The 26,284-nt window shown below is 43.1% G+C and overlaps 1 long non-coding RNA gene across 1 annotated transcript; it reads right to left on the reverse strand.

Annotated features, from left to right (window-relative positions):
• Nucleotides 1-4,849: 4,849 nt before the first annotated feature.
• Nucleotides 4,850-25,662, reverse strand: LOC116951434 (uncharacterized). The gene is made up of 8 exons (XR_012946747.1): nucleotides 25,554-25,662; nucleotides 25,343-25,437; nucleotides 13,040-13,143; nucleotides 12,703-12,825; nucleotides 9,127-9,263; nucleotides 7,350-7,492; nucleotides 6,957-7,109; nucleotides 4,850-5,640 (listed from the first exon to the last, which is right to left on the reverse strand). It is a non-coding gene; the product is annotated as an uncharacterized LOC116951434 (long non-coding RNA).
• Between the last annotated feature and the right edge of the window lie 622 nt (nucleotides 25,663-26,284).

The raw sequence follows: 26,284 nt of genomic DNA on the forward strand, positions 1-26,284 counted from the left end.
GGACCGCATCCGTGAACATAAAGCAAACTTGAAACACGGTAGGACGAACTCTTCTGCCGTGGCAGATCACTGTTATAATTCAGTGGGTTCACATGAGTTTGACTTCTCCAAGACGGAGGTTCTTTGCAAGCCAACCGGCTACCATGAGAGATTCGTTCACGAGGCCATCCACTTATACAAGCACAGAGACAATTTCAACTGAGAAGATGGATTCTGGCTTAGTAACCATTGGAAAGATGTTTTAAACCATTTCGGTTCTTAATTAATTGTATTTTACAGTGACCATCAGACCGCAGCTCTTTCGCTGGCATGGTGACTGTTGCTCTCTCCCCCCTCCTCCCTTCCGAGCATGGATTAACTCGTCCGCCTGAATGTCGCTGTCCGTGGTTCTGGTGTTGAGGGGAAGGAAAACCCGCCATTTTCCACCATATAACATTGTGATATTTAACGACTTATTGTTAGTTGCTCAGCTGACTGGAGAGTATATGGAGTTTATTGATAACTTTGAGGAGCTTATATTTTAGTTTTTTATTGGTTTACTATATGGTATTCATTACATAGTGTAATGTATACCCAGTTGCTGTATCATTAATAGCTCAGCTTATTGAAGAATATATTAAGTACATTTATTATATTGATGTGATATAGACTTAATTTTTTCACATCAGTTTACTTTATGATAGTTGGTTAGTTGTAGACCTTTAGCGTCCATATACTAAATGCCTCTGTTGATATGTAAACTTTTACTTTAACACAGCTATTTCTGTCACAAGCTAATCCCTCTGCTATTTCAATGCTAAATTCTCCTGCTCTGATATGTAAACCCCTTTGTTAAGGCTCTTCACGCCTCTCACCGAGCTTAAAAGACGCTATGGTTTACTTTATGATAGTTGATAGTTGGAGGCCTTTAGCGTGCATATACTAATTGCCTCTGTTGATATGTAAACTTTGACTTTAACACAGCTATTTCTGTCACAAGCTAATCCTTCAGCTTTTTCAATGCTAAATTCTGCTGCTTTGATATGTTAACTCCTTTGTCAAGGCTCTTCACGCCTCTCACCGAGCTTAAAAAAGACGCTGCGAATCTTAGCAGCGTTAATTGAAGGTCTGTCGTCCCGACAGTTCTGTTCTTTCACCTGAAGAAGGCTACTTGTGTTGTGGCCGAAACGTCGTGAGAATTTTATTGTCTTGTTTTATTTTATTATTTTATTCTCATTATATGTGACTTTACCGAAAGAACCAAGGACGATGATATTAAAAATTGAACTTTTTTTTTTACAAATTTTACTAAGTACAATTTTGATACATAACCGTATGATAAAATGTTAGCAAGTTCATATAAATTCAAGTCCTCTTTATATTACACTTATTATTCATGCTTTGATTCTAATACGTTTCTCGTGTTTTCTACCTTATAATTTTAAGTGCTCATTTGTTCATGACTAAAATAACCTAAATTTTGATTTAAAGCTTTCGTGACTGCAGGGATTCCTATTCTTTGTTCCTTCGGTAAAGTCACGTAGAAGGGAAACAATAAAATAATAAAAATATAAAACAATAAAATTCTCACGACGTTTCGAGTGCAACACAAACAATCATCATCAGGTGTGAAAACCACCACTTTGTTTGTAGACGCCACGGTACTGTATGTCCGGAATCACATCTTTTACAGATGGAACCAGATCACGGATTTTATGTAATGTGTTGAATCGGACTTGGATCTTGTGTTTATTCAATATTTTGGAGATCTTATTTGTGATCCCCGAAATGTAGGGTAAAGTGATTGTTTTGAAAGGTTCCTCAAGAGGGTCCTTCTTCATGGTTGGACATACATTACCCTGGCGTCTACAAACTAAGTTGCCTCTGTGGTAGTAGTTACATTGGAGAAACCAAACGACATGTCTCAGACAGCATTCGTGTACACAAAGCAGACCTAAAACACGGTAGGACTAACACCTCGGCCGTGGCAGATCACTGTTATAATTCAGTAGGCTCACATGACATTGACTTCTCCAAGACAGAGGTTCTTTGCAAGCCATCTGGCTACATGAGAGATTCGTTCATGAGGCTATACACATATACAAACACAGAGACAATTTCAACCGAGAAGATGGATTCTGGCTTAGCAATCATTGGAAGGATTTGATAAACCATTTTCGGGTCTTAATTGATTGTTCACGCTTACGGTGGCTTTCAGACCGCATCCATTATTTTCGTCTCCCCCTGCTCTTTTCCGAACATAGATGGACTCGTCCATCTGAACAAACTGTCAAATCGCTCTCTGTGGTGCTAACGTTAAAAAAACGCCACTTTTAAAAAATGTTCTTGCTGTGGTTTTCACACCTGATGATGATTGCTTGTATTGCAGTCGAAACGTCGTGAGAATTGTATTGTTTTATATTTTTATTATTTTATTGTTTCCCTTCTACGTGACTTTACCGAAAGAACTAAGCATATAAAAGAACCTACCAAAGAATTATTTTATTGTTAGTCAATATTGAATTGTGCTGTGAATCGTATAAATGGGAATGTAACGTACCCTATTGAAAATTATGACATTATATCATAGGTATGTTAGAACTGCATGTAAGGGTTGTGCAAAGTCATCATGCTGTATGACATGCTGATGGTTATCTGCAAGCATGCTGGTGATGCAACATTTAGATGGACTTCTTTGGAGTTAAATCCTTTGTCCAGAAAAGTCTCAGGCTCACTTGGGATTTTGGCCACTTTCAAACTAACGAGTGTTTTTGCATGACAGTGAATGAGAGTACCTGGGGGGACAACATCGTGCCGAAGAGAGTATGACAATGCATGGTGCTATACATGCAGCGTTTTTAAATAAATGTGGTAATGTGAGATGGCCACTAATGGTCCATGTCTTACAATCTCTTTCGTGGCACAGATCCAAGAGGAGTCTCTTTGGAAAGTCAGAGTGGTGTACACAAACAACTGCTGGTAAATATGCTCGCATGCATTTCATTTACATCCAAGATGCATGCATTTTATTTATATCGATGTCCCACAAACCACAGTTGGGTTACAATGTTTAGTTCCGAGAAGCTTGAGACAACCCATATTTGGTATACCTTGAATCGTCTCCATGGGCTCCCTTGAAGAATCGACATTTTGCCTTGATGTGTGCCTGTTTCCCCAAAATTAAAATGATTCTTAGAAGCCTGGTAAGTCCCCAAGCTATAAACATATTTTTGGTTGCAAAGATTGTTTTTCTAAGTGGCAACAAATATGTTAAAATATGGGCAAAATCCTGTTTCAAACTATAGCAAAATCTGTTTGCGGTCCATTGTGGGCCATTCCCGATAATGATAACTCATTTTTTTAGCTGTGAGACAACTGTTCATGACAGGGCATGATAGGTAGGGCAATGCCATTGCCTAGTGGTAGCGCATTCACTGCTTTTGTCGAGTTACATGGTTCGAATCCAGTAGCCGTCCTAATTATTACTGTGAGTGTAATAACTATAATGTTCCATTTGCTTTATCGTAGACATTAAAGATCTCCTGACGTAATTAGAAAGAGTAGGTCATTGCGTGCCATAGTCAGGGTCCAAATTTGCCACACTGGAAAATTGCCCGTAAATTTCTCAATTGGGATTATATAGAGAGATTATCACCTCCGACTCGCAGACTGATGCACCAGGGTCATTCAAATGAGCTTATCTGTCCTCACCTGGCTAAACAAAATGAACTTGAACTTAACAACCACATGCATAGCATGGTTAATGTAAAAAAGTCACATGTAATTTTGAAAGCTTATTTTGTAAAAATTGCATCCCACAACGCTGTACAATTTGTAAAACGTGCCGTTTTCAAACGGAGGCATGGGAAACCACATACAAGCCAGAAGAGAGCCAGAACCGGTGCTAACAATTACCCAAGCTATGCGGTCTGCCAAAATAATTCCGTTGGTTTGGCAAATTTGGACCATGACGCCGGCACACAATGCATTATTAGCGTGAAAGGCGTTATGGGTCCTTCAACGTCCACTGTGAAAGCAGACGGCACGTAATATTTTTAAAGTTTTTTTTAACCCACTATTAATCAGCGAGGCTGCTGGATTTGAAGCTTGAACCTTAGTAAAAAGCGTCGGGTGCACTTCCATTCGGCAATGTCACCGCCTCGTGGTTGGTATAGGTCTTGGTGCAAGGGATAAAATTGGGGGCCCTGTCCAATTCCGCCCCCCCCCCCTTTATAGTCGGGTGGCTGGTAAAAACACGAAAACCACGTAATTTTTACGTACCGGTGAAAAATGGGAAATACATACATTTTGGACCTCTGGAATATGTGTAATGAGAGAGCGTCATCTAATGGGCGGAAAGGGGTAACCGCATGGCCACCACCGGGTAGCGGGTATCCAATCCCAAGCGAGGATATATCTGGGCCAAAGGTAATGGCCGGAGTCAAAGGGGAACGTCCGGGAACCATCAGGAAGGTTCCACGAGGGGGCGTGGCTATAGGCGGAGCTCAGCTCCGCCGAGAGAGATAGAAGCAGGGACAGCGGAGGACTCAGGGTCGGTGTGTCGCTGCACAAGCCTCTCCCCATCATCGACCACGTGGCAGAACCCAGCTAGGCTCGTCTCTCCTCCTGGCACAGCGCCAGGCAGCGGCAGGATCGGGGAGTGAGAAAGAGGCGGACCTCAACGGCGGAAACCAGCGAGGCTCGCCTCTCCTTCAGGCACGGCGCCAGCCAGCGGCAAGATCGGGGAGCGGGAGAGAGGCGAACAGAGAGAACGGCTCGTCCCCGGCCAAAGAGAGAGCAGGGAAACATACGGGGAGAGCGGGAGTGAGCTGTGCAAGAATTATATCAATAAAAGACGCCAGTCAAGATCGTCGTGGAAGTCGTTTATTATTCTACCAAGACTTTTAATGTGTGCAGAGAGGACCAAATACAATTCATACGAGTCAGAGGAGCTCTTTGGTACAGGTATCTTCGTCTACAATACACCACACAACACCCATTGTTTAGAAAATTTCATTCAAATACTACATCCAGAAACTGCATATATAAGCTATTTTAGGTACATACACTGGTTTGTAAATTATTTCATGAAGCAAAATGAGTAAATTCATGAAGCGTATAAAACCTATGGGATACAATTAATGGCATACAAATCGATGTATATAGCAGTGTGCAACTATTTTAACTGTAAAAAATTATGTTTTACCTATTGCTATGATTATATTTCTGACATGTCCAGCCTACTTCATTTCGCCCCACCAAATTTTGTTAGTCGTACTTACATGATAAAATAATCAGTTTGTGGTTAACAACACCGCCACTGTATAAATTCGTGTTCTGTCCACATAAAATGTCGTTTTCACATGTTAGATGTAGCATGCACAATTCTTTCACGGTTAAGTCGCCATAATGTGGTTACATAACGTTCAGAGCGTTTTAAACAAGAATATACATTGCTACCAGCTTTCTGTTGCCTTGATCACAATACTCTTCTAAAAAGGTTGATTCAGATTAGATTAAACAAGCTTGTGTTAATATTTCAAGAACCATTATGATGTAAATATCAATGAACCAGTATGTTTTAAGACGGCGATGACAATCTTGATGGTACAGTTCATCGCCCACGAGAATGTCCTTCCGAGTTTAATAACGGGCCATCACCTGCACATTGGAAATTCACATAAAATACAATATTATCTTTTGAAATATTACTGACAACCAATATTACAACACAGTAATGGTCATTTCTAAAAACAGGTATTAAGATGTTAAACACCAAACAGATTTTGGAAATCTTTTTGGTAACGCCTGCTATGCATGGTAACGTGATGGTTTTGCCCACTTCAGCAATTGTTTCCTGCTGTGATTGTCCCACCTGATGACGGACGCTTGTGTTGCGCCCGAAACGTCGTGATTTAACTTACTTTATTTTATACCTACGTGACTTTACCGAAAGAACCAAAGAGTATACTCTGATAATATATGCTTTGTCCTTGAAACTGATTTTTGTTTGCATTCTGACCACAAGCATTGTGGTTAATGCAGACATGATTCCTTGTAAAAGGTTTCAGTTTGGTGTTTTAACATCTTAACACCTGTTTTGTTGCCTGAAATATAATTTAAACAATACTAACCATTCTAGATATTAACCATTTCCTGCCACCCGAACAAAAATGTCAATTGCTGGACTGCCTGTGTGAAACCCAGATCAAACCTGAACAAGTGGGAACCCTAGCTTGAGGAGCTACTTGATAAATTATACAGAGGGACGTGTGAAGAGGAGACTTTGGTTGGTGTACTTCAACTTCTTTATTTCGTTGTCACCGCTCGTACACCACAGCAATACTCGTTCAAACCAACCCCGTTTCCTCGTTTCACAGTCCATTTTAAACCTCCACTCTGCCCTTCTTCGCCAGTCACCCTTCTACAATTTCCCGCTCTTTAACAATCCGTTTCTCTTCACCAATTCGATCAGAGTGTCATCCACTCACCAATCTGATTGCGTGTCGTGCACGTCAGTGCTAACACCCCCGATCTCTATTCCTTGCCCGAGTGAGCTGTGTGTGCGTGACGTCAATAACCCCTGACCTCCGATCCTTACTTGGTGTATCCCCCGTTTGCGTGATTGACATGTGCGGCGTGTGTGATGTCGAGTGCGAAAGGCATGCGTGCTGTTTGTGTGGTGCGAATGTGAGGATGGACGAGACATCCTCTACACATGCATCCATTTGCTGTACTGCCATCTTATGGTCAGCTCACAGCACCCAGTTTTAGTTCTGGATTAAGTCTGTATGAGCCACCAGCCACACATCGAAAGTACTGCATCATAAATGTATGCCACCTTGTTCAACAAATGATAAGAGATATTCGATTAAATATATGAATTTGCTGAGTATACAAATGCTGTATTAAAATGTGTAACCGACGAATGTAGTATATGAGCTTGTGCGTAACAGCAGTGTGAATGTGCAGCTTACGTTTTGAATCCAGGGAATGTAGGCAGATATACGAGAGAAGACTGGAGGCTTATAGTAATTTTTACAATTCACTGCTGATATAAATGTAACAACGCCATGCACAGCCCATGAATTGTCACTCTTCCGACATAGTAGCGGTCCACCCCAATCACCCTTTGAACGAACGGAAAAGTCATTGTTAAACCATTATCCTGAACCACAGCTGAAGTTATGAGTAGACAAAAGTCTTACATCTGTCAGAATGTCAAATACTGTACTGTGTGAAAACTTTTGATGCACTTTGAGCAAAGTAATCCATGCACTGTACAACTTGGGCACATTATTTCTAAAACACTTTCACAACAAATCAGTAAATTGTTTACAAATTGTGACTCAAACAAGAAATGTTCTTACATCGCATGCACCGCTTGATCCATCACCAGCACATGTTGTGTTTGCAGGTAATTTAGAACCCCAAAATGCATCTGTTTTGCATGTGTTGTCATCAATCACTGGTAGGGTGGCTTGCTGGAGCGTGCTGCTAAATAAACCATTGACTGAAATATATAGAGAAAATGACAAATAAAAGTCAGTTTTACAATATCTCATTTATAAATATATTGTACAGTTTGTGGTCGAGTCACAAGACGTTTTCCTTTTTTAAAAAGGCAGCATTCCACGAGAAGCTGCACCAAACACGGTAACGCATTCTAAGTTAAGGGAGGCGCAAGGGAATTCTAACATGATGTGGTGAAATCTCATAACAGCATTGTGCAAAGTTACGAATGTCCTCAAAGGTGCAACAGCTGCAGGGTTTCGGAAATCTGCAGCAGTGTCCACAAAGGTCAACAAAACAGATTAATGCAGGTGACCCCTTAACGCCTGGTCCTTGGTTATGTTGTCAGATCCTGCAACTGTTGTACAGTTACCAGTTGACCTCCAGAGACCACACCTTGGTCACCCACTTTTGGGTGTCCACTTCAGTGCCTCTCTTGATAGTTTGCCCTCAATCCTGATACTACTAATGTAATTAACCGTGGAAAGATGATAGTAATGTTAACGAGGCCAGTTTTTGGACAGTGTTACCGCAATAATTTCTACAAAGTAATAGAGAAATCCCTCGCCAACCGCGGATTTGCCAACCGCAGTTTATTACTTGTGTAACGTGCTTAAATACGCGGCACACACTGTAGTCCGAGGGACAATCACGTGCGTGTATGCAACATGAGGCTGCACGGGCGAACAACCACCTCATTAAGGGGGGAAGCTGGTGCAAACAAGGTCGGTACGGGGTTGCACGCTGACACCAGAGGTGTTCATAATAAAGGTTTTTGGGTTAGATCGCGTTTATTTATAAATGTGTCGTAACCCTCCACCACCCAACATGGCCAATCAGCAAAAAAAAGGTGTCACGTTGACAAAAAAGACAAATAATTCACTACTTTAGCCCACCGGTGTGTTGAAGAGTGAATCCACATTTACAGTTTGAGTACGACGTTTCGCTGGTAAATACATCCAGCATCATCGGGAAATTCGCCAGAATGGTAAAGCCCTCGCTCCCGGTTTTATATAGAGCAGCAGGGTGACGTCATCACTTAACTCATATCAGGTGCAGTGAATAATATTGGTCGCGAAAGCCTACATGTTAAACCAGAGGTGTTGCCAGGGAAACGGGCGATAAGGGGTGATTGATGGTCAGACAGGCGCCAGCCGGTCTGGCCCTAAAGAGACACCAGGGTGGAGTTGGTTAATTGGAGAGGGGACATAAATACGGCCGTGAGAGTGTAGAGGAGTTTGTGTTGCTGGGGACCAAGGTGAAGACATCTCGCCACTGCCGCTCAAGCCAGGGATGGACCTCAACCCTCACGAGTCGCCGGGTGGGTGATGGTTGTTACCCCCGCCCAGATTAGGATTAGTGAGTGGGTTGTTCCACCTGATGAAGGATTCTTGTGTTACGATCGAAACGTCATGATTTATTTCATTTTAATTTATTTTATTTCTACCTACGTGATTTTACCGAAAAAACCAAAGAGTATGGATTCCTGCAGTCACGAAAGCTTCAAATCAAGATTATCATGACGATTACTACATTGATTATATATGTTACTCATTGCACATTATTATCCTGTATTCCATATTTGTTTTGTGTCTACCTAATGTATGTGTGGCCATCCTTGTTGTTGCGACCTACTTATTCTGGAGCCCCAGCCGATGGTGTAGCATGTGCTTGTCGATGACAGTTGCTCGTTGTCACTGGGAAGGCAGGCAATCCGTATTCCAGTGTCCTGCGTCACCGGTGCTGTCAGCTTAATCAATCCAACGTCTTTTCTATACACAATTAAAGGGTTCATATTGAGAATGAGAAGATCTGAGATAAGCATCAAGATATAAAACGTGTACACAATATAGTGGATTGGCTCCTAAAAAAACAAATAATGTATTATTTGTTAAACCTACACACTCGATTTTGTTTATTATCAAAAATGTAGGGTGGGAAATGGTAGCCTCGGGTTTTCGTGTCACCTTAAACATAATTAATACCGTCATCTAGGTGAATTTGATGTCATTAATTTAAATCCAGATAGCAGAGCTACCTTCCAATAATGACCCTTGAAAAGGTGAACAACCGATTGAGTGTACCAATAAAACAGTTAATAACGAATAACTGGGGAATAATGGATCAACGTTCACGTTACGCCCCGTCAGTATCCGAGTCTGCCTGGGAAAATGAATGATCCTACACGCAGACTAAATTCGAAAAGAAGCTTCGTGAGAAGAGCCTCAAAGAATTATAGTCAAAGTCCCAAAACCGAGAACACACAGCACCAAGATCACATTTCAGTCAGACCAGCCCTACGAATCCTCCAACTTAATGTCGAAGGCATATCAGCAGCCAAGCACAGTCTCATTTAAGTCCTTGCTGCCCAACACCTGCCTGCAAGAAAACCACATTTGCCCAATCCATATACTCAGTGGAGGTCTACTCACCCTTAACTCAGCAGGACTAGAAAGCAACCGCTTAGCTTTATGACTTTGCATTTGTGGTGCCACGACCGCGGAGCAACTCCGCAAGCGCCGCGACTACCTCCCGGCCCCTGCACTAGACGCACACCCGCACATAGCGCACCCACGTATTGTCCTGGCACATCGGGTTTTAATCCGAAGGGCCCCTAGGGGGAGAGTTCCACGGTTTCCCGGTGCCAGGAGATTGGCCGACCCCCACAGGACAGGTTACATTGTGGTGCCCCTAAATTGGCTTAAAATTGTATGGGTGCAAAAGGAAAAGGTTCCCTGGGCCAACTGCAATGAGTTACACACAACATTTGGGGGAGGACGGAGGGTGGAATATTAGGCATAAAGAGCAGACCCTAAGACGCGAACTATTGGGCACAGGAGAACAATGGGTGGGCGGAGCGGCTGCGCGAGTATAAAGGTGGGAGCCCCGGGAGGATTGGAGCTGTTGTCTACAACCTCCGGGCCGTCACGACCCACTCCCTGCCTGCCGTCCTGCCTCTTCAAGCCGCTCACAGCATCCGTGTGATGCCAGCGAGTGCTGCTGCGAGACAGTTATTAGGCAAGTCTTCTCTCATCCTCCCTCCCGCGAGTCCAGTTTCAAGGTACGTGGTAGGACGTTTGAGTAGCTGGGTTTATAGGCAGAGTTACGCTAGGCTCTCCTCGCGAAATGCGTATTGGCGCCATTAATAAACTCTAGTACAGGATATCGGTGTAGTGTGATTTCTGTGTGTGTGGGCAAAACCTCGCCGTAGCGTCTGTGATCTGTGAGTGGCTTGTCTGCGTGGAGAGACGGTGTGCTCAGCGTGAGAGTGAGTGCAGGGCTGCAGCGTGGGGGTGGTGTGCTTTGAGCGTGCGCATGAGGCGCGTGTACTGCAGCACATACGGCCGCCGTCGTTTGCGCGTGCTTGCGCTCGCATGTTTGTTTACACAGCACGCTTTACGCAGCGCGTTTACACAGTAGAAATAGCGTGAACGGTGAGGCATGCCCCATAGTCTAATCTCGGTGGTGGCAAAGCCAGCCGTTCAGGTATGTCCCTCAGAGAGGGCACTGGCTTTGGTGGGCCGATCACTCGATCGGCGGAGGCCCGGCGAGAGGCGGCCGAAGAGGAGGAGGGGAGAGTGGAGGGGGTGGACACCCCCACACATTCGCTAAATAGAATAAATGTAATAACTATCAAGATCTAAATGTGACTTCCTGGCCAGAAACCAAAGGGGAAACAACATTCACATTTTTGCCTTGTAGAAGACGCACATTGAGGACAGGATGTAGATGGCAAACTACCAAATAAATAGTTACACCCTTGCTGATGCCATCTACCACCCTAATATCCTTGCCACCTTGCTTAGGCAAGGCTTAAAGGTACACCCCCTCAAGTATACCACAAGTGATGGCACATCTATATATATAAAAGGGAAGTTTGTGAATGTGTGTCTGTTCGAAATGTTTAGCATACGTCCCGACATGCAACAAACATGAAATTTGGCATGTGGGTAGCTTCTAGACTGTACACAATGCAAAAAGTATAAAAATAGACTTTTGTATTTTTGGGGGCGGGGGGGGCGCAATAATGGATATATTTTGCACGGCAAGTGAGCGGTGACGTCACATCTGTGATGTCACCCGCATGCGGCAGCGTTACGCAGTGTGCCTGCTGACGTCACGCATTACCCCCCCCCCCAACCCTCCGCGTAGGCCGTGTATCCCGCATCGCTGTCTCGACTTTCTAAGTCAACGCGACTATTTTCAGCTCGTTCTTAAATATAAAGCAGAAAATACATCTGTTTGTGTGAAGCAGCAAAAACTCTCGAACGCTGACCTCTGACGTAATGAAATTTGCACGGCTTATGCTGTCTGGAATTTCTAAGGGAACGCGACAATTTCCAGCTCGTCACGTCATTCCCTTCCCGAGTTGCCTGGTTAAGGTTTAATTTCCTTGAGTGAAAAACATCCGATTTACTTAAATTGATTTGTTTCGGATTTTTTTTTTCTTGCAAGCATAAATTTTCTTCAGGGTTTTCCAGTGAAATATAAGGGAATGTTAAATTAATCCAAGACAAGAATCCAAGTCTCGGGTGAAGCCGGGTAGTAAAGATTGTCGACAATAAATATCACAGTCATGTGATGGTCATCGATGTATATATTACCACCACTGCCATTACCACCACTGCCAGCAGTCACTCACCCGGCTATATATGTGGGTGACTTCAATAGCAACCACACAAAATGGGTTTACTCAGAAAAGATTGAAGCCACTGCATTTGTTTTGATGGTCGAATGACACATGAAATTAGCAACCTGCACGTCCTTTGGATGTGACCATCCGTACCTCCAGCCACCCAACCAGCAAAACTTTTAATAATAAAGTAAACTATAAAAGTATCTGTGTTGAACCAGGTTCCTCCCCAACCCCAACGTCACCAGCACCCCCCTACCTCTTGCACGTGACAACCCTCAGGCCCCCCCTCCTACCCGCATGCGCCCCAGTCGCCCCCCCCTCAACCCGTGTCCCCCTCCTCGCGCACCCCTTCCCACGAGCGGCCCCGCCCCCCCACTGCACGCCCCCACTCACTGCTGGCCACCCGCATGCCCCCTCCCCCTCTGCGAATGTGGGCGGCGCATGGCATGCCAGCCAGAAAAAAAACTTGTTCCTAATGCATTGTATGGGTGGTCATCCGATGATCATTTATCACCAAATCATGCAGTCATTTTTTGTGGGACAGACATAGACAGAAGTAAATGTGTAATACTTACTCAGAGCTGGTGTAGTTAAATCCGGAATGGTAAGCAGTTAAGTAGACTTCTGCAACACTTGCCCCAGCCTCCTGCTGGTATATATTGTGCTTGCCGAGCACTACTCGTAGATAATACGTCTGCCTGTGGATTTCACATAAACAACGCAACTCAAACAGCTTTAATTCCATTTAAGGGCTTCCAATTTTTAAATAAATAACAAAGTACCATTGATCCTAAGAAACAAAAGCATGGCTACAAATAATAAAATATCTACAACGTATATCTTTATACATAACACAATAGCAGGTTTGTGATGATTAATATCTTAAAACTTGAATGCAAATGAGAAACTTACTTGGCACAGGTGGCAATTGTGAGAACCCACTGTGGGGCGATGAGGGTTCCACTACAAGAGTGGTACCATGCGTTTGTCGTTGAATTGTAGTATTGCACAGAGACCTGTTATCGCATCAAGATACAATCGAGCAGTCAAAGTCTATAATCATTCAAAGATGCACGTTAGAATCTTTATTTCTACTGGAGAAATCTGATGAGCTATGAAGCTCTTTAAACAGATGTCCAATAGGGGCAGATCTGAACGTTACAACATTACACCTAACATGCATGCACCGATTTATTAATTAACTTAAATACTTATGCTCATGATACAGGCATCGAATCATGCACGAAATACAGTAATCTAAATAAAATGTACGCAAAAAGATGGAATAGTTTTTTTTATTATCAAACATTCTTCAGCAGCGGATTGGACATGGCTGATGATTATTAGTGGTGTGCAGACACAACTCTGCAAACGCCAGCAAACATAACATAATTATTTTAATAGGCTGACGTTATAGATGACTTTTCATGTGACAATGCGATATTAGTTTCCTTTTCTATTTGGCATTATTTTTTAGCTTTAATATACTATCAGTATTAATCAATATTACTGAGTGGTTCTTCCAATGTCTTAAACTGTAGTTCACTCAAAATAAACCTGTTACAAGCATTCTACAGTAATGAGTGGGAGATGGTAGTCTTCACGTGGGCCACCTGTTACGTGTTTTCGTATTACCTTAAACACAACTTATATCGTCATCTAGGTGAATTGGATAGCGTTAATTTGAATTTAGATAGGATTGGTTGAGCTAAATGCCAAAAAAGTCCATAAACCGATTGGTTGCTGTCTTAAAGTTTATCAACTGGATATTGAATTACTCAAGACCTAAATGTAACTTTCTGGTCTGAAACCTAAAGGAATACAGGTCGGTATCCAGTACAAAAATAATCAAATTAATGTAAATATTAAAACGATTGAATAGTTTAAAAGAAAAACAACCTTTTAAGGGAACTTGTCAAAAATACACGCATTTGAATGACTGGTAAAGTGTCACGGTATTGTAGGGATACCGTGACACTGTTTTCGGATGGATAACGCAGCCTTCCGGGTGCTGCTTATTGATCTTATGGCGTGTGCTGTGTGAAATTTCCTTAACACGGAAATTCGATAATGTTCATAGAAATTTTCCATAATTTGTTAATTCGTGGTCTGACGACGTTTCGACCGCAACACAAGCGATCGCTTGTGTTGTGGTCCAAACGTCGTGATTGATTTATTTTAATATAATTTTATGGTATATCTACATACGTGACTTTACCGAAAAAAACAATGAGTAATTTATGCAGTCACGAAAGCTGTAATTCTTTATTAACACACTTCTACGGGGAAGTTACCTTTACAATTCTGTCCTAAACGTTTTGCGCCCCTTGCTTTCTCCTACCCCTCCCACCTCCTCTGCTGCCGTGCCACCCGGTCCCTCCCCCTCACCTCTACTTCTATTTAAGGCCTCTGTCTGTTCATCCCTGCGGCCCTTTTTCTTTTTCCTTGCTTTCCTGTCCGCCTTTCCTCTCCTTGCCTCTTGGTGTCCCTGTATATGTATTTCTGCTGACTTGTACTCTGTCTATGCTGGTATGTTCAATCCAGAGGATGAACACGAAATTTAGCACTCTTCTGAAATTCGTGGTCTGCCAGGCAAGTGACTAACTGTGTTGTTGGCCTGACTGGTTTTGCATCACTTAATTTTTTCTTAGGTTTGTTGAATTCTCGTCTCTCATCTTCTTGTTGTATTTACCTCCGTGCAGTTTGGCGCTCTCTATATGTTGCGTTGGTGTCGCCCTATATGCTCCCTCGCTATTTGTTTTTTACACCTGATGTAGATCGCTTGTGTTGTGGTCGAAACGTCATGATTGATTTATTTTAATATTATTTTATGGTATTTCTACATACGTGACTTTACCGAAAAAACCAATGAGCATAACCCAGAACTTATGCTTCATCTCAAAAGACCAGAATGGACAGCCACTAATTGCGTCATGAACAATTATAGGTACATTTGCAGACCCAACACAGATCGGCAGTCACGCACACTGGGCTACCGATACCGGTCATAACCTCAAAACTACATTCTCGTTGGAAAGTTCATGAGGCCAACTGGCCCAGCTATGAAGAAACCTGGAGCCAAAGCCTGTAATCTTCAATAAATTCATAAAAATTCTGACATTTGCCACGAGAGATTTCTCTCTTGGGAGGGAATCGGTAAAGATACATGCCATGTTGGCAATCAAAAATGTAACATCTCTTCAAAGAGTTCATTAAACAAGGTGAAAAAAACAAGGGCACCGCACTGCTAGTGTCCCTGAACTCTGCTGAAGAGAACGTTGGAAATACCTCACTGCAGATTTGGACTTTACTCACTCAAGCCATGAAGCCTGGTAACTCCTTTGGAACCTAGGTGACTCAACCAACAGAGCACAGACTACCAAACCCTAAATCAAATACGTTGGCTTCCCACACAATATCCTGCTCAAAGACACCAATGGACAATCGCACCAAACAGGGTGTCCAGAAACAACTCCCCATCACTTTGAGTCAACTACCAGAAGCAATAATCTAGTGAACGTACACTCACTGAAGTGGAAGGGGCCCTCGGGGCCATAAATTCTTAGCAAGGCATAGGGATGTGATGGCCTTTGTCCTGAGTTCCTAAAGAACCTGGGAATATATGGACCATCATAAACAAGACAGGTAATTTATTGACTTAAAGTTTTCGTGACTGCAGGAATTCATATTCTTTGGGTCTCTCGGTAAAATCACGTAGATATGTTCAATTATAAAAAAACCCCACAACATTTCGATCACAACACAAGCGATCGTCATCAGGAGGAAACAAAAGACAGGTAATATCCGGAAATAAGGGAATTATTTCAGTTGTCCCCATTCTGAAACCCATAAACCTGCAAGACTCGCTCTCAAGCTCCAGGCCGATATCTCTCATGTCCTCCACTTCCAAGCTAATGGAACGTGCATGATTGCCTGATTTCCCCCCATTATTGACTCATAACTGCCTCTCGAACAAGCCGGATTTCGAAGTGACCGTAGCTGTTGTGAACAGAAGCTGGCATTCATCGTGAACAGAAAATCAATACAGCAATGATTGACCTCTGCAGCCTATGATACCGTTGGCAGCCAAAATCGAAGCCGTTCAACTGTACACCTAATTGACCCGATGGTCGGCAAATGTACTTTGAGGATACGCCTCACTGGTGAACACAGCCACGAGAGTTATGAACAATGGCCTTTCTCAAGGCTCTGTGCTAGCACCGCCACGATGCAATACATATGTAACCTGACATGTACATTTTCTTGCAAGTTTATATACATATATACACATGACAAACTTTAAACTAAACTTTGTTTTATTTAACCTTGCCACACAGGGCACAACTTTCGAGACCATTGTTAATTCTCTAACAGGCATATTTTCATTGTTGGCGACTAATCAAATCCTTCCAAAACCACCAAAAGCGGACTCCACCTGAATAATTGTTCAGCAGATGCGACCCTTGATGCATCCTTTTGTGGTAACCCAGTGTACTATGATCCCACTCCAAGATATCTAGGGGTTATCATGGATATACGCCAAACCTTTGAGCCCCATACAGTATAAAACAAGATCTGTGAAAAGACAAATTAAAACATCGTATTGCTACAGAAATTTTCAGGAATGACCCCAGGCACCGGAAAATAGCTGTGAACTGCCGCCCTGTCACTGATCTACTCAGGTGCAGAGTATTGCACTCCAGCCTCGTCTGGGAGCTCATACACAAAACTGCTCGTTGTATAATTATCTACCACAATTGATATCATCACTGGAATTCTGAAACCAACACCAATCTCCTGGATCGCTCTTCTGGTGAACATTCTGCCACCAAATATCCACGGAGATATGGACACTACAGTAAATGGGTATTTACATGTTTTCTTTCAAACAACAACCTACCTATTAACCAAGACCTCAACAATGTACCTAGCTACCGACTCTAGTCCCGATCCCTCTTCTGGGTCGTGCTGTCACCATCCTAGAGTCTCATCCAGATTCGGAAGAACGCTGGCAAAGCGTGGAACGGTGCGGACATCCAGAAGAAACACCTTATTTGAGACTTAAACATGGCACCTCTTGGCTTTGAAACTCCTCGGAGACACTGGTGCAACCATTAACTGTATCATAATATCAACAGGCCGATGGACACATCTCCATGAATGGAATATCAAAGACAAGCCAAAGTGCGATTGTAACCATGCAACACTACACAAACTCCCTCTTGAAGCCCTCTCATGGCTAGCAGACCTCGACATTAGCATGCAGCTCAAGAACATATTGCCATATGCAAGTAAAACATCTACAGTCATTGTTGTACTGTCAGTTGCACAACATATATCAGCAATTAAAGGAGCCCAATTATTTATGCCACATAACTGCCAAGTGATAAATTAAACCAAAAAATATTTTGTAAAGTGCTCATTTAATTGGTAATCGTGATTTATTTCTGATCTGTAATGATTGTACTCTGTACATGTTATATTTAGACCTGGTCGATCCTGTGCAGGCAAACTACAAAACCTCACATAGCACATCGAAGATGGTTACCAACAGAAGATGATCACTGGTGCAGCGTTTGTTGATACGTCTGCTGCATATGACACTGTTCAACACCGTATCTTGAGCCACAAACTGTACCTCATAAATGGCGACCTAGACCTTAGCCAGACCATTCGTAGCCTCCTAGAGAACAGACGCATCTATGGTCAGAAAAGTAGATGGGGTTCCAGAAAGAATGGCTTACCACAAGGCAGTGTGCTCGCCCCGCTTTTATTCAATATCTACAATGATCAGCCACTTCCTGCTGAATTTCAGCGGTTCGTCTATGCTGACGACCTCTGTATTACCACACTACTGAGGAATTTCGAGAACACAGAGAAGATCCTGGAGAGGGGACTGGACAAGATGTCAAAATACTACCTAAATAATCAACTCAAACCCAACCCAAGTAAAACCCAAATCTGTGCCTTCCACCTATGAAACTGGGATGCAGAGCGACGCCTGAATGTCACTTGGGGAGACCAGAGCCTAGTGCACCAGAGTTACCCAGTGCACCTCGGGGTAACACTGGATCGCATACTCAGCTACGAAAAAACACACTTTAAATACCAAAGCCAAGGTCAACACACGAAACAGTATTCTGCAAAAGTTCGCAAATTCAAAGTGGGGTGCACATCTGTCCACTCTATGCACCACCGCCTTATCAGTTTGTTTCTATGTGGCTGAATATCCATGTTGTACCTGGGGATGCTCAACCCACAGCAAACATGTCGACACTGCCCTAAATGACACGTGCAGAATCCTAACAGGGTGCCTGAGAGCCACCTGTCCGCTACCTATATGCGCTATCTGGCATAGCGCCCCCCTAACATCAGGACGTGAGGAGCAGGTGACCACGACCGGCAAGTCAGAGTGACACGTTCGTCATCCGCTACATGGCCATCAGCCAGCACACTGTCTGTCATCGAGAAACAGCTTCTTGTGCTCCACTGTGCCACTGACCACATCACCGGAATCTGCTAGAACTTCCTTCTGGCAAACAGAATGGGAAAAATCAAGTGACAAAACTGCTGAATGGAATCGGTGAAGAATCATCCCCAGTGAGGAGCTCGCATATGGTTCCAATTCCAAATAGCTCACATGCCGGAGCCTAAACATACTGAGAGTGGGTTTCAGCAGATACAACTCTCTTATTAAATCATGGCGCTTCTGCATAAGCGAACATTGTGCTTGTCAGAAGGAGCAAACCATGGATCTACTCCTGAGATGCCCTCCAGCACCACAATGCACTTTTCAAGATTTGGCAATGCCAACACCAGAAGCGGTGGCCTGTGCAGAATATTGGGAAAAGACCGTGCAGGTTGGACAGGTGACACGACGAAGAAGTCAAGATATTAAATATTTGTAAAAACTTCAATCGGCAATAATCATGGAATAATATTTTACAAATAGATGATACAATGATCATGATATATCATAGTATTTCCATGTCACCGCAACCATAGTAAAAATGTATCGTCTCATCTGTAAATATACTGATTTATTTTTGAACACCAATGTAGAGATTCTAGATTTAAAGCTTTCGTGACTGCAAGGATCCATACTCTTTGGTTCTAGTCGGTAAAGTCACGTAGGTAAAAAACAAAACAACAAAAATCACGACGTTTCGGCCACAACACAAGCGGCCTTCATCAAGTGAAGGGATCAGGCTGTCACGAGGACAGCGCTGGAGTGAAACACAGCCACGCTCAGACCGCGACCTTTAAGCTGTGTGCGAGGAAACAAGGTGCCTTGACAAAGGAATTAGCATAAAAATTAGCATTTGATTGGCCGACTTAGCATGGAGGTGGTGTACATGCGGGTGCACATGCCGGTTGGCGCGGGGGGGAGGGGAGTTTACCTATTGATGGTGTGAAAAGGGAATTTAAGAGCTGCAAAAGTTTGGGGTACCACTACTTGAAAAATATACTGTGCCATTGAAAATTAGTTTAATGTTTGGTTCGATTTAGAACATCTTTCCAATGGTTGCTTAATTTGAAACCATCTTCTCGGTTGAAATTGTGTCTGTGTTTGTAGATCTGAATTGCCTCGTGAACAAATCTCTGATAAAAACCCGTGGGTTTGCAAAGAACCTTGGTATCGGAGAAAATTATATCGTGATCACCCACAGCGTTGTAACAATGATCAGCTACGGCAGAAGAATTCGTTTTGCCGTGTTTCAAATCTGATTTGTGCTCGCGAATTCGGTCAGAGACATGTCGCTTTGTCTCCCCGATATAGCATTCACCGCAGGTACAACTCAATTTGTAAACCCCGGAGTACTGTAAGTCAGGAATAACATCCTTCACGGATGGGATCAGATCACGAATTTTGTGTACTGTATTGAACCGGACCTGGATCTAGTGTTTGTTAAGAATTTTGGAAATCTTTTTAGTAATGCCTGCTATCAAATTCACCATGGAAGTGGAGAAAGATGGCAAGCTACCATTCTTAGATGTTCTGTTTGAGAGGAGACCTGATGGCTCATTGGGGTATTCTGTCTACAGGAAACCCACCCACACAGATTCCTACTTGAAACCTGATTCCCACCACCACTCAGCTCAAAATAATTATCTCATTAAAACTTTATACCATAGGGCTCATTGCATTTCGGACCAACACCACCTGACCAGTGAATTAAAACATGTGCACCTGGCCCTCAAAAGGAATGGATACTCTGACCGTACCATCCGCCAAGCTGTTTCCCCCTCCATACAGAAACAACCACTTGATACTCCGGTCAAAACCATCACACTACCATATATAGCAGGCGTTACTAAAAAGATTTCCAAAATTCTAAACAAACACAAGATCCAGGTCCGGTTCAATACAGTACACAAAATTCGTGATCTGATCCCATCCGTGAAGGATGTTATTCCTGACTTACAGTACCCTGGGGTTTACAAATTGAGTTGTACCTGCGGTGATTGCTATATCCGGGCGACAAAGCGACATGTCTCTGACTGAATTCGCGAGCACAAATCAGATTTGAAACACGGCAAAACGAATTCTTCTGCCGTAGCTGATCATTGTTACAACGCTGTGGGTGATCACGATATAATTTTCTCCGATACCAAGGTTCTTTGCAAACCCACGGGTTTTTATCAGAGATTTGTTCACGAGGCAATTCAGATCTACAAACACAGACACAATTTCAACCGAGAAGATGGTTTCAAATTAAGCAACCATTGGAAAGATGTTCTAAATCGAACCAAACATTAAACAAATTTTCAATGGTACAGTATATTTTTCAAATAGTGGTACCCCAAACTTTCGCAGCTCTTAAATTCCCTTTTCACACCATCAATAGGTAAACTCCCCCTCCCCCGCGCCAACCGGCATGTGCACCCGCATGTACACTACCTCTATGCAAAGTCGGCCAATCAAATGCTAATTTTTATGCTAATTCCTTTGTCAAGGCACCTTATTTCCTTGCACACAGCTTAAAGGTCGCGGTCTGAGCGTGGCTGTGTTTCACTCCAGCGCTGTCCTCGAGACAGCCTGATCCCTTCACCTGATGAAGGCCGCTTGTGTTGTGGCCGAAACGTCGTGATTTTTGTTGTTTTGTTTTTTACCTACGTGACTTTACCGAATAGAACCAAAGAGTACCAATGTAGAGACACACGACTTGGAGAAGAACACATCCTCAAAGTGACTGTGTGAAAATAATTACATTGATCTCCAGCTGTGATCTAGGAAGCACTAAATGGACAGGAAATTAGAAGAATAGCATGAAATAAAATGGAAAAAGAAAGTTAAGAAAAGTATGGCGGGAGGAGATGCTTAATGGAGGCAGAGGTCAGGTCAGAACCGAATGAACACAAATCGCCCTGTGTTCTTTTAGTGATCCATGTTACAAGTCCTTATTAATATCGCTTAGAATTCATCATAGATGTGTTGTTTTTAAACTTGAGAAAAATTAGGTCAACTCGGGCTGACTGAGTTGATTCGAGTTAAGATGTTGTGTTGTCTTGTTGTATATGCCCCCCTTTCCATCTTAATATTAACAAGTAATTTTTCAATGCATATAGATACATATTTCTATTGTTTCTTTTAATTTTAATAATGAATAAAAACACCAAACCAGGCCTCAGCATGGCATGTGGAGGTCATATTTACGTTGACCCACTAACACGATTTTGACGTTCAGAGCCCTCCCAGGGTCAGAGGGAGCAGATAGAGAGCAGAGCGCAGCGGATTGCAAGGGGCTGACGTAAACACAAAGCCAGGGTCACTGGGAGGTTGCGTTAGCCTAGATCTAGTTAAGTCAAAAAGCTAATTGGTTCTGCATTACTATTAAAGTAACTTAAAGTCGGAATTTAACGACAGGGTAGGCTAAAGTTATTGATCTTCACACTCACTTTAATTGAACCCTGCCACAAGCTACGTCAATGTAACCATCACCCGTCTATTAATTTAATATGAAATGTATTTACATATTTTAATAATTTCTATACGACTTGACCCGAAGCCTAACAATCAGGTTTTCCTAAGTCAACATGAATGCTCTAATCCACCCATACGCAAATAATAAGCCGGGTTAAAGTAAGAGTAGAGAGGAAAAGAAATGCAAGCGCACAGCAAAACTGCAACGTAAGCAAAGGGCGATGTTAAACCCAGGGTCGGAGAGAAAGGAAGATCCCGGCCGTCTTTATATCCCCGCAGCGCGGAGTAGGAGTGTGTATACGCTCGGGGAAACACGAGTCAAACACCACAACGGGAAGCTGACCCAGACCTTGGATTAATACAGAATCATAACTGTGGAACTCTGATGAAATGAAATGTTAACTTAAAACTTTTTAACCATTTCTTTGTGCGTCGGTGAAAGTCGGAGGGAATATCGCCCCTCCCTCCAGGTTGTGCACCCAGACAGAGAGGCGCCTTCGAGACAATTTATAACATTTGATTGTTTTACTTGTGGGTTTTATGGTAGGAGTATGACAACGGAATATACCGTGGGTGATGCACACAATGACACACACTGACACATGTACGGACACACACGGACGCAGATACATACGGACAAGTCCTGACACAGCAAAAATAGAAAGAAACCCCGCCTTGTGGGCAGGATCCGAGTGAAAGGATTTTTGGGCATAAAAAGAGGATCCTGAGCATTGAAACCTCAGTTCGACCGGGGGGGGGGGGGGGGGGGGGGGTCGGCTCACCAGAGTTCGACCGGGGGGTCGACTCTCGGGAGACAGTTCGACTCGGAAGAGGTCGGAACTCGGGGAGTTCGACCAGGGGGTCGGAACTCGGGGAGTTCGACTCGGAGTTCAACTCGAGAGTTCGACCAGGGGGGTCGGAACTCGGGGAGTTCGACCAGGGGGGTCGGAACTCGGGGAGTTCGACTCGGAGGGGTCGGAACGCGGGGAGTTCGACCAGTGAGTCAGCTCAGGAGCAGTTCAAATCGGGAACGAGAGCAACAGGTCGCCAGCCGGCGAGCTGCAGAGCAGGGGGCGGCGAGCAGAGGCCAAAGTGGCCCGTCGCTACCCACTGACGTTGGCAAGACTCGCAGGGTAGTGAGGCGTCACCTAGTGTGATTTCCAAGAGCTGAAAGACAGAGTATTGCTGGAAGTTTATTCTACATTGAGTCCAGCTGCAGAGCAACCGACGCACCAAGCAAGAGCTTCTGCAAACCAGAGCAAGAGCACGTGCGACTTGAGTCATCCAGCAGTGGAGAAAAACCTGCTTTCAGCAAACCAGCAACGAGCACGTTCGAGTTCTCCACCCAGAGAGAGGGAGCGTGCCGATGCAGCTCATCCAGCAGCGGAGAGAAACTGTTGTCAGCGAACCAACACGAGCGTGATCGCGCAGCTCATCCAGCAGTGGAGAGAGGTGTCCACTGAGCAGCACTGAGAGCGATCAAGCAACTCTCTCCCGTGGACAGAGGCTGGCTGCTGTGTGGAGAAGGGAACGCCGATACGTATGATGCACAACCCCCACTCACCCTGACCGCTCTAAAGGGAGCGAGTATCCCTTTCATACAAGGGACACGTCGACGTATGTTAACGCGAGAAGACCAACCACACTCACATTACCCTATGAAGAGAACTCCACGATACGATGATGCGCTATGCCCCACTACACGACCAATCTGACGTTCGCTGGACCTAAAGACTCAACTCCAAACAATGACTACTCCACACAATTCATCACACACAAACACACTCAAGTCCGTGAACCATCTGGCCGTGGAAGCATCGATCGTGTGATAACAGTCCGTCGTTTATAAGTATATTCGTAATTTCCCTCTTTAATATTTTGTTTTGGACTGTACTTCTAATCGCATAAGTTACCAACCGATCCATCAATACGAATTAATCCTTGGCACCTTCGCCACGGAGCTACGCTCCCGGGGAGGAATCGTGCGAAACCGATTTTCTGATCATACAATCTTATTCACGAATTAATTAATCTCCCGTGAGATAACACGTTCCGCCACACACCCTCACACATAAGCCATTTCGGTAATCTTATAGTCTGTCCGGTGGATCTGTTGTTACATTTATGCCTTTGGAAATAATAACTGTTTGATTGTCTTTTTATATGAATACCGTTGCAGGTTAATCAATCGCCTGTGATAATGTGCTGACCATTTCAAGCATAATGATCGTTCATATTATAATGTATAAGCTTTTGTGTAGCATAGCATTGGCATGTTCTAACTCTCTCTCTCACGAACAGCAATCGCTTTATGCGGGGTCCATGTGTTATCAAAGTGAAATCGTACAGTCGTGGATGAGACTGTCTTGATACCGTGTGGATACCGTGTTGAAGTTCTGAGATTGAGAGTTCACATACATATTATAGTTAAGGTTTAATTAGAAAATAAATTGATTAATACAGAAGTGGTCGTGTGATTCTTTCCTGAAATTTTTGCATAAGATCTGTATCCTGCGATGAGATATGAACTCGGGAACCTAAACTATAAACACACCAATCCACACTCATTAAACTAAAGCGAATGATATGAACTTGGGACCTAAAATATGAACACTCGGGGAGTGTTAAAGCGAGAATCATTGTATTATGCTGATCAATAATACGAAGTTAGACAACGAGGCCGAATTGACACTAGCGTAACAGCACACGATTGATTGCGTTATCCTGATTGATAACCCCACCTCGTCAACGAGGCGGGGCCTGATTATCATAAAGGCTATAATTAACACAACCACACCCACTCGTATAAATTAATACGATTACGTCTCTAATTAGCATAGTTATACGCATAATTACACGAATGAACATAATTTTGGATTAATTATGCAAATTTCGAATTTCATTTAATTTTCATTACTTTTCATCAATTTTCACACACCCACATATACAACAGTCTCAAGGTCAAATAAGAACGTAAATCATGCAAATCAATATTCAGCTGTGAGTATAAACTGGCTGGCAAATTTCCATAATGTGTCAATTAATTGTACCGTGTTGTTTATAATCGGAGAGAGCTGTAAAGAGCCAATTGTAACCCACTGTACTGTTTCTATGTTCGAATGTCTATGTTCTCCACCTTCACCAATACGCAGGGATCAGCGTGCTGAAGTTTGAAAAAAGTAGCCTAAGAACACTATTGTTTGTCTACATCCCGGGTGTGAATGCAGAACTTCACATCTAAGAAACTAATTATACTGTCACAATCCTGAAATTTTGAATTGATCTCATACCTGCCAAGGCCAGCTGTGAGGAGTGGCCTCATTACCACCCTCAATGCGGTTTTGTGGAGTCGCAGAAAAACCACAAGTCTGAGCCGAGACAAATGCTGTGGAAAGAAAAGCATGTGAGTAACAAACACTCCTGGTGAAATAATTTAGTAGTTACATGAAAAAAAACTAGAATGCGAACTAATCTTACTGTGAGCAATACATATGTGAATACCTTGATTCAGCAGGAAAGTGAAGATCAGGAGAGTGACCATGATTTATTGATTGGGGTTTTCAACACACTGTCAAATGACCGACGCGCAGCCTCTATATATCCAGGGACATACAAGGAAGTGAAATGTATTTTATGCAAAAATTTTGCGATGATAAATGTTCTGCGGGCATGGTGTCACGAGTCTACGAGTCGTAGGTAGTAAAGTTCCATCACTACTTAAAAAATTCTTGCGTATTTTTTTGAGTTGTGACAGAAAATATACAAACAATTCACGAGCGCATTGTGTCATGAATAGTGACTTTCAATTGATTGCCATTGTTTTAAAATATGTATTCAAATACCACATTATGTACATATACTGCATTTATAAGCTCGTTTAGGTAAATGCACACGTTAGTCTGTTAATTATTTCATGAAGTAAAACGAGTAAGTTTATAAAGTATAAAAATACCACAATGCATGGAATACTATTACGACGTGTGCACCTATTTTATCTGTGAAAAAGTTTTTTTTACCTGTTACCATTAGTATGCTGCTGACGACCACGTCTAGCCTGCTTAATTTCGCCCCTCCTGATATTGTTAGTCGTACTTAAATGATAAACTAATCTGTGGTTAACAACAATGCCACAAAATGTGTGTTATATCCACACAAAATGCTTCCTTTTCACACATTAGACGTAGCATGCTCAATTCTGTTACGGTTCGTTCACCATAAATGTGGTTACATAC

The sequence above is a fragment of the Petromyzon marinus genome, chromosome 43 (assembly GCF_048934315.1).
Source record: "Petromyzon marinus isolate PM22_M1 ecotype Great Lakes invasive population chromosome 43, UKy_Petmar_22M1.pri1.0, whole genome shotgun sequence".
Taxonomy (NCBI): Eukaryota; Metazoa; Chordata; class Hyperoartia; order Petromyzontiformes; family Petromyzontidae; genus Petromyzon; species Petromyzon marinus.